The sequence below is a fragment of the Amblyomma mixtum genome, chromosome 8, assembly GCF_055824585.1.
Source record: "Amblyomma mixtum isolate Tamu chromosome 8, ASM5582458v1, whole genome shotgun sequence".
NCBI classification, from domain to species: Eukaryota; Metazoa; Arthropoda; class Arachnida; order Ixodida; family Ixodidae; genus Amblyomma; species Amblyomma mixtum.
Window position 1 is genome coordinate 111,118,319 of NC_143019.1, and position 9,714 is coordinate 111,128,032.

A 9,714-nucleotide genomic window follows, 5' to 3' on the forward strand; every position below is an offset into this window, starting at 1 on the left:
AGCAGTGCCGCCAGTTGGCTCGCTCCTTCACCGCCGAACGTCAAGGGCTCCGCAAACATGAGTCCGATCAAGACGCGCCCGCTACACACTTCTCCACTGGATCATTGGTCTGGCTCTCTGTTCCGGCTGCGTCCAAATTTTCGGCCAAGCACATTGGTCCTTGCCGCATCTTAGAGCGTACGTCACCTGTGAACTATAGCATCTAAGCGGTGACACCTTCTTTAGACCACCGCCACCATGGTCGAGACGTCGTTTCTGTCAGCCGCTTGAAGCCTTATACAGCCCCTTCGTCGTCTCGTCGCCTTTAGTCGCCAGGATGGCTCCCTCTTTCCAACGGAGCAGTTGGAATGTAGAAGATGATTAAGAACCGCCGCCAACAACGACGAAGCGCTAGCGCCGCCCTTCGAATGCTCGTGCTGGAGAACTGCCGCTTGTGTGCTGGTCTCTCGCCTCGCTGGTTCCTAGACGACTTGCGCCAGGGTATTCATCGCCAGCGCTTCAACGTGCCAATAAACCGCTCTACAAAATAAATAACTGCGGTCGAACACATCAGTAGAGCAGACAAATTCTTTCTGGCTTGTACTTGGAGCTAAAGCTCGAATGTTAGGAAATTACAAAAAATACAAACGGAACGGACCACTAAAACGACGGGTCTACGAATAGCACAAGCAATCTCAAATCTATTGCTCTGTGCCTTTTCCGTTGCTGAACAAGACTGTTTTTATTTGTTGCAGTTTCAGGAGTTACAGACGAACAGAATTTAAGAATAGGATGTGAGGAATGACAGAGCGTGAGAAACAATACAGGCTACTTCAGTGCGCGGAGTCGAGCTAAAACCAGGTAAAAGAAACAAAATAATTTTAGGAAACGCAAACTATGAGATGTCAGACTATAACCCTATGCTCTCAGTGATACATGGTTTTGGTTTACTACCTTCCCAATTTTATGATTACTACTGGACTAAAAGAGTTACGTGCCACAGCGGTTTACGAAAAACATTACTCCTAATATGCGTTTCAGAGCGGAGCCACATAAAGAAACACGTGTCAAAAAATAACAAGCGCTTAACAGAAGCGAGCAGCAAATTGCGAAATGAAACTTGTTAAATTCGACGAAAAGCATTTCTCAGGCGCTTTCCGCAATCAACGTTTTTGTCACAGCAAGTATCACACATGTTTAAGAAGGCAATTTTGTGGCGGCCGTTCTACCAGGCCACTCTATTAGGGCCGAATTCTCGTCGCATGACTAAATTCCGATTCAACTGATCAGAGCATTTTTTCTAAATTTTGTAAAAGTCGGCTAACAAGTAACACAAGGAGGCGTTGATCTGGGCGACACTTCTCGCTCAGGCCCGTAACTTTACCAATAGCTGGCATCTTTGAAATCATAAGGTTAAAGTTGAAAGGAAAGCAGTTCTTAGCTTCACTACTTGCCCAGCCTTGTTTGGAGAATAGAACGCTCTACGCAACAGCATTATCTCTCTCACAAATCGTGCCCCAATCGTGGTACCTTTTGCATGAACAGTTATTCGGATTGAGAGCAAGTTCTTGACCCCAATAACCGGGACATGGGCGTAGCGTGAGACTAGTACAGCATTAGGGCTTATGGAGGTTTAACGTCCCAAAGCGACTCAGGCTATAAGGGACGCCGTAGTGAAGGGCTCCGGAAATTTCGACCACCTGCGGATCTTTAACGTGCACTGGCATCGCAGACTACACGGGCCTTTAGAATTTCGCCTGCATCAAAATTAAGTAATCATGGAATACAAACACCTGAAAGTGTTCCTTACAACATTAGTCGGTAACTACAGTTAATACAAAGAAACCCAGTTTTTACGTTACTGATTTAAAATTGCGCCTTTTATTGTTCTCGCTTGCACGCACTTTCTTCGAGGGAAGAGCGGCTTTTGTGTTGTTCTTATCGCGTCGATCGCTGGCTTGGTAGTTTGATGGCCTAACTACAGTCAGACGCAGGCAAGATCTTCTCTCATCTAATTTATACCAGTGATTTTTTCATCCGTAGGTGCCAGCTTCGTCAGCTCCCCCTAATAACGCCCAAGGCGGTCCCTCGGTGCCTCATCGCCAGCGGCAATTGCAAGTGAATCCAAAAGACCTCAGTCCATCATAGCCAATTGACTTGTACTTTGTGGTATATCTTTTTGGTAGCTTTGGAGCTGAGTTTCCATTGTCGTCTTAAAAATTCTGGGAGATTCGTGACTCTTGCCTGGATTTCAAATTTTAGTACAACAACAATGCGAATCCTAGAAATAAACAATCATATCTATTGTCAGGATAATCGCTTAGTGGGGGGTAACCTGCTGCTTTATTTGGCTTTTTAAACCAAAATCATAAATTTACGAAAATGATATTTAATACCATCTGTACCTTGCGCAGACCATCCATCGCCATATTTTTCACAGTTGTCAGCATTAGTAGGATAGAAGGCTATCAAATAGCTGTCTACGCCCATGATTTGAGAGAAAATCCTGGCTCCTGGCTGGTACGGCACAGCTGTTAGCAATGCAAGAGGATGCGACTTCGAATCGCGATGCCCTGTGCCCCACTGAAAGAAAACTCTCGCTCTCTTCTGAGCCTGCAAATTCTTCTAAAAACTCGCACGCTGTAAAAACATTTTGGGGAAATGACAGACATTTTCTGGCAGCTTTCCTGCCAGAAAATGTCAGCTCAGTTGTTTTGTGCTTTTCAGTCTATTTATTTTACAATATTACTTTATTATTTACGAAAAATTTATGAGGAATTTTTCTTAAATTCAATTTTTTTTGGAAAAAGTCTGTGATTTCAAATCTCAAACTTTTCTTGCTCATTATTTGCTGAGAACTTGTAAAACGTCTGTGAAGTTTACTTTTTCATTTTCAGTTATTCTGTTATATTACAATGTTTCTTTTCTATAATACAAACAAAATCTGTGAATATAAATTGACTTCGGTTGTCTGTTTTCAACTGTCATGATAATGGGCAAGCATTTTTCGTTTCGGTTTGCAGAAAAGAATTTGAAATTCGTGCAAAGTTTTATTTCCTGGTTGTTCCTAAATTTTAAAGTTTTTCTCTGCACAAACCATGGTTTCTATGCAACCATTTACAGAAAGTTCACATTAAATTACAAATACGATCTTGACGTCGTTTAAACCAATTAAAGTGACACAATTGCCAGAAGATGACTATCAACGCTGGAAGTTGCCATCCTGGCACATGAATAAACAACAATAAACGTACGAAGTTTCCATAAATCGCGGCTAGGTGGAAGTTGCCTGCAGCTATTTGAATATTGTTAACACTATCCAATTATGAAATGTTTGCACAACACACTGACTTTTATCGGTATAGATTTGCTCGAGAACGTAAGGCCAAAGAGATTGATATGAAAAACACTATTGAAATGAAAGTGAAAACATGCTACCGTGAGAACTAAGCAGTCTTCTCCGAAACTGTTTCTGAGAACCGCATTTATCCGTGCAAAAATAAAACACTTATGACTTCAGCAAAAAACTTCGCTGTCCTAGAAGGGATAACAGAAACCAAAAATCTAAAAGTCGTAGTCCTTCCGTGCACTTATCAGCGCAGCAACCCATGGTGCGTATTGCTTTCCGCCTGTCTTTTCCACGTTCGTGCCTCTTTATGGTTAATAGCTGCAACAGCCTTGAAATAAAGAGCCTCAAGCTAAGAGTAACTATGAGGCGCAAGAACAAGAAACTGATATTTTACAGTTGAACGACAGAACTATATATGGCACACACGCACAGCCACTCCGACATGTGCAACACTAACTAAGATCCGTGAAAAAAATCACGTCTCACGTATGATCCGCTATGTTCTGAGTGGCAAGAGCCACGCAAAAAAAAACTAACTTAACTGTTCCCACCCAGTTCCCACTCAGAAACAAAACTAGCTTTGTGAGGTGTCACTTTCCTGCTCAAACCACCTTGGCAAGCTAAACGTAACATTAAATCCGCATGACTCGTTTTATCGACAATCGTATATCAGCATGAGTCGAAGGTACTGCTGGGAGGAAAGTGGGTATGATGCCTCTACATTCTCATTTTTTTATGAGGCGCATGTGTTTTTGGAGTTTCTTAGGACACTAGTAAAGCCATTTAAGAACCACGTTTCTCAGTGATCACATAGTTTTACTATCACATACTTAAAAAAACTTGAGATCTGCTTCCGTCTCCCCAAGTGAGGTTTTGATCCGACGGGTAATAATACAGCTGTCGGCTTCGTTCGTAGCTCGTGCGTCGTAGGAACTCTTAGCCCCAACATTACAAGTGCCTCCATAAGTGAGAGTGATTGAATGGATAAAACAAAGTGCAGCGTGCTTTATCGGAGCGTGAGTTATTTTCTGCATTTTCTCTCTTGCTACAATAACAGTTTCCCAATGCAGAACCCGCTGCTCTCCGGTTATACAACAAAGCCTGAATAAGGTACCCTGATTCCATTATCTTAAGTGTTTGTGTGAAATGCGGCGGACAAAGAGCTTTGTGAGGAGCGGGGGGGGGAGGGGGCCTTCCCCGTCCCCTTCCAAGTCATGAGTGAATATTTTAACACTAGAGAGTTGTAGAGTTCACGTAGTAAGCGGATTCTGATCATAAAGCTACGGCGGACATGCTGTAGGCACATGGCTAAAGTCACGTCCAAGGTATGTCCTCCAGGCTGATTGCTATGCGCTATTTACTGTATAGCCTGCGCACTTACACGCTCTGTTCGGTGCTTTCGAGATGCTGCAAAAATGCGCGCTTACCAATAATGGCAGAAATGAACGTCTTCATGCCTGGTTGCGTGGAGCAAGAACTGCTAACTAGCACCAGGTTGCATGCAAGCGTCAGCGGCAGGCGACGCGACGGACAAAGTCAGCAGAGATGCGCACTCGCCCGAAGCACAAGCTCAGCCCTTGACAAGCAGTCTCGTAACCTGACCCTTCAATCTGCTCGAGTTCATGCATGGTGTCAAGCATCTGCGCCGTGTTCGCCAGCCTCCGAAGAGAACCTAGACCTACTGGCGACCATGGCCCATGTCCAACATAACATGCACTTCACCGTCCAGAACTGCCCGTAATACGTGATATAATCCCGTATAGCAGTTCTTTTAAGCCAACAAACAGAGCTAACAGGGTGTTCAAAGTCAAAATTTTTAGAATATATCTCACAGCCATAGAAAAACTCGTGCCGAATCTACTTGAGGCTGAAGTCAATACAGCGGCGACGACCAGGCCGCCGCGCCTGCCTACGCGAAGACATGCTCCAGCGCAGTATACGGGGTATCGCTGCCGAGCAGGAACAGTAAAGGGGAAACTAGAACCATACGTATCCGGGTCAACGTTGCTTGTCGACAGCAAGGCAAGCGCCCAGCCCTATGTTCTCGCGGGAATTAGTCGACATCGTGTCCCAACACTCGCGAGTTCAAGGATAGCGTGAGCCGAACGGCCTCCGCTCAGCCGTAGCCCCACGTAAGCAAGATGCGGTGCGCACTCAATTTCAACTATTGAGCAAGCTCGCCGCAAGGAAAGCCCCAGCATTCATTCAGTTAACATCAGCCCCCAGGAGGAAAAACACATTTCTTCCGCATTTGCAAAGAAATAGCCAGGAGTAATTTTGCAGTTACATCCCATTAAATGTCAAAGAATATGACAGTCCACTTCACCACTTCAGCGAAGGCTCTGTTGCGTTTTGCGGACTCGCTTTTCAGCGCGGACACAACCGGTGCCTCCGTTTGCGAGCAGGACGATCGGCGGTTAATTTACATCAATAACCAAAAAGCATACGAAAAAAAAAAGAAATTCGGCTTGTGCTACATTTTTGTCATTTCGCTTCTTTCTTACGCGGTACGCTTAGCCAAACGCCAAAGAGCTCGCCTGGCGAACTCTTCGGTTCCGCTCCATTCGGAACGGCAAGCTGATGCAAGGGCAGGGATCTCGCGAGGATGGTTTCGGCTCGCGCGGTTGCCCAGTCCGCCGGTTGCATGACGACAGTTGGCGCATGATGACAGGTAGATACCGGCCCCTGGCAGATCTTAATTTTAACGCACACGCCGCGCTTCGATCCTACCTGAAATCACCCTATCCTTTTCTCCAGCCTAACTAGCTACCAGGCGGCATCTTTCATACGTTCGCCAATATCAGCTATGACAGACCGTCACACACTGTCTTAAGCACTACATTAAGGGTGCCTAATACGGGGGATCATTTTCGATCTCAGCCCATGTTAGGATCTCATTAATTTTACCTCGGTTGCAAATAATATTGTATTCTTTCTTCTCATTTAATTTGAAGCCTGCTTCGCAGCGTTCTCTGAGCGCATAGCCTGGACCGCGCCCTTAACGCCCGCCCAGTCGCAGCAACCAGTACACGCGAACATGTTCTTTGAAAGAAAGATTCTCTTTACAGTGAGAAAACACTTCTAGTCTCACTCCCCTGGTTTTAGCGATGTGTCTGTGCGTGTGTCTGATGCTTCTGTCACAAGTGCAGCTAGCTCTCTGTGTCAGTGGACACCTTAATCGCGCTATGAGTAGACGGTGCATTCACCTAAATCTGGGGAAGTTATGCTCCTTTCATTTTCTCAAAACTAGCTGGAGGATTAAACTCCGTTGAGTCTGGGGAAAAGACAGGCACATAAATCGCGCCCTGAGTCAGTGGACACCTCACTCGTGCTCTCAGGTAGTCGGTGGTGTCTGGCGAAATGCAAAAGCCGCCTGTGCGCTGTGCGATTACAGTGCACGTTAAAGATCCCCCCGGTGGTCGAAATTATTCTGGAGACCACCACTACGGCACCTCTTTCTTCCTTTCTTCTTTCACTCTTTCCTTAATCGCTTCCCTTAGGCGCAGTTTGTGTGTCCATCCAGGTATGTGAGAGTTTTTTATATATTTATTTATGAATACTGTCAACCCTCATTTGAGGGTCATTACAGGGAGGGAAAATGAAGAGAAAAAAAGTTACTGCGACATTCCCTTTCTTCAAAACCAGCTTTCAATTTTTTTATAACGAAGCGATTTCGAATCATTTTTCTGCTTAGCAATGCTTAACTGCCAGGAATTTTTGTATTAGCCAGGGCGTCAGAAGGAGGTCCCCAAGAGCCACACCTTCCCCAGCTCTTCCATCTTCATAGGAAATGGATGGCAGACTGGCACCAGAGGTCGAAAGCCTCCGAATGCTGGCTATGCATATCCAGAGCGATGGAAGGAACACCTGAGCGTCCTGAGCTGGCTCATGACCGGGTCAACTAGTGAGATGTGGGAGAACCCTTGCTTTAACGCGGGCGTAGTAATGATAATGGTGATGAAGGCGCACTCCGTAAAGATTAACGTTAGCACATTACATGGTCTTATAGTACCTAAGATATGTAGGCACTTTCAGGTAATTGGCTGCATAAAAATAATCTCATAAGTAGAAAAAAATCAAAGGAGAGGTTTCCGGAAAATAAAGTCAAATAAAATATGGCAAGCATAACGTTCGATGATAGGTGTAATGTTTCACAAAAACAGTATTAGGAAATTAGTTTGTTCTGATATAAGAAAGGAACAACAAAAGACTGGGGTGCACGTTCCAAGGACCACCTCTCTTTAAGACCCTTTAAGAATTGTCTCTCTCTAAAGACAGTCCTTTGGTTGCATTTTGAGGGTAGAGCATCTCCCCTTAAAATATTGCCTTCGCGCCAAGAGTGCGCAGCATGCGTCATTTTTCTTCAATTTCTTACAACAAGCTCTACACTCCAACCACTCCAACAAGTGCCCCTGCGTCTGAGTTTTTATGCCAGCACATTATTTATACCTTATTATTTCCGCTTAAATGCGCGTTTTTCTGAAGCGGCCGTAGCTTATATTCCTGGGCTAGAAGCTACTATGGTATGTTTTTCTGTTATCTGAACTACGATGGTCGTTATTCATATCGTCAAAACATCAAGGTCGTTCATTCTGTTGCCCCTGGGCCTCCAAAGTAAACCTAAGCGCTTGTCTGTGAACAGCGAATGAATTCAGGTAAATGCCAAAAAACAAAATTATCGTCGACTGTGCGCTGATACGTGGCGTCTCTTGTAGAATGAAACATGAAGTATACAGAGAAAAAGTCGTTGCGAAGAAGAGCAAAGATGTGCTGTACATTGCGAAAGCTTTCCATATTTTTTCAAACTGTGAAATTATTCCATCTCTGTGCTGTTGATTGCGAAGTATGAAACACAAAAAATGTGTTTTTTTTCTGCAGAATAGACGTGCCAGACCATTCAGTGAGAAGATTTGGTAATATTTCGGAATTCAGTAGATCAGACCCGAATGAAGATTATTTGGATATTTTTATGAAAATACGTAGCTCTTCCTGTCGCTTCTCTACAAAATGCAACTTTTCCTGAAGTTTTAGGCGTACATGCTTATTATCGAAAAGTAGCCTCCAGATTCTAGGGTAATTTTGCTTGAACATTTTCTGATTGAACACATGTATCTTTCAAGCACTTTAAAGTTGTTACTGGCCTAAAGTAAAGCACAACATGGTCATCCGAACTGTCCTGATCACCAGTCTACGAACGAATTTCAAATTTCCCACAAAGTTTCACATCACAAAAAAGGTAATTTGTAACAACCAACTTGCGGTCAAGATCGAGGCCCACATTGATCACTGCTACAGTCGTAAGTTGGGGGAAAAACAGAAAATCATGATAAGCGACCCAGACAGGCAAAGCAAAGCCGTATGTCTAAACAACATTTACGCCTGGTAAGAAAAACAAGTTTACGGTAAGCAGCCCGGCGCCGGAGGTGGTAAAAGAGCACATCTACTAACAGCAAGCAGCGACCGCAGATGCGGTCTACGAGAGAAAAATGATTAGAACAGTATTACGTAGGGTACCAGTGACGACACCACAAGATCAACATGTTTTGGTAGCCACTTTTTGTTGGACATCGCGTTACTCTGCTGATGAGCCATACAATGATTTCGCTTAATTACGTTTCCAGGGGAAAAGCGGCCGCAGTTGGCACAGGACTACACTAATTGGGCAGATATGAGAGAGACTTTCCTGAAGTGAGAATAGTCAGGCTGATCATTACGAGAGTACCAGCTAACCAGAGCAGTGTGCCCTAGCCAGTGACATCCAAAACTATAACGCACTCTTTTGGTGCAATAAGAGACGAAAGGTTCTGGCTAGAACATACCGCTCCTACACACTTACCGCAGATAAATTTATTGGTATATTTTTATTGTATAAGGTAGGGCCTCATAGCACTACACAATCAGAACTTCTATGATAGAACCCTTATTCTCAGATGCATTCCTTGAAATCGACGTTATGACGGGGTTTTGCCGGTAGAGTACTGCATTTTCTAACGCTCAAGTTAAATCTTTACACTGGCTTCGCCGAAGCACAGCGGCCATAAAATGCGTATTGTAGCAAATGTTGAGCCAGACAGTTTGAAGCGAGCATAGCGTGCTTGCTCGTGACGTTTCTGAGATAATACCGCTTAGTACCCTGATGCACTCTTTTTTTTTCTTTTAAAACTTTTCAGTTGGCACTCCAAAAAATTTAGTGGCTGGCTCGTGTGCAGCATAACCGTCGCTTCATTACATCGGAAAATAGCCAGCTGCGGCACGCATTCCACTCGTTATGTATGTTTATTTTAAAAGCTGCAAAGATAAAGCTCAGGGTGACAGTTGAAAATGAGCAGGGTGAGCTGTCCCGCGAGTCACGATCAGTTTTAAAGCTATAAGATTAGAACGACGTC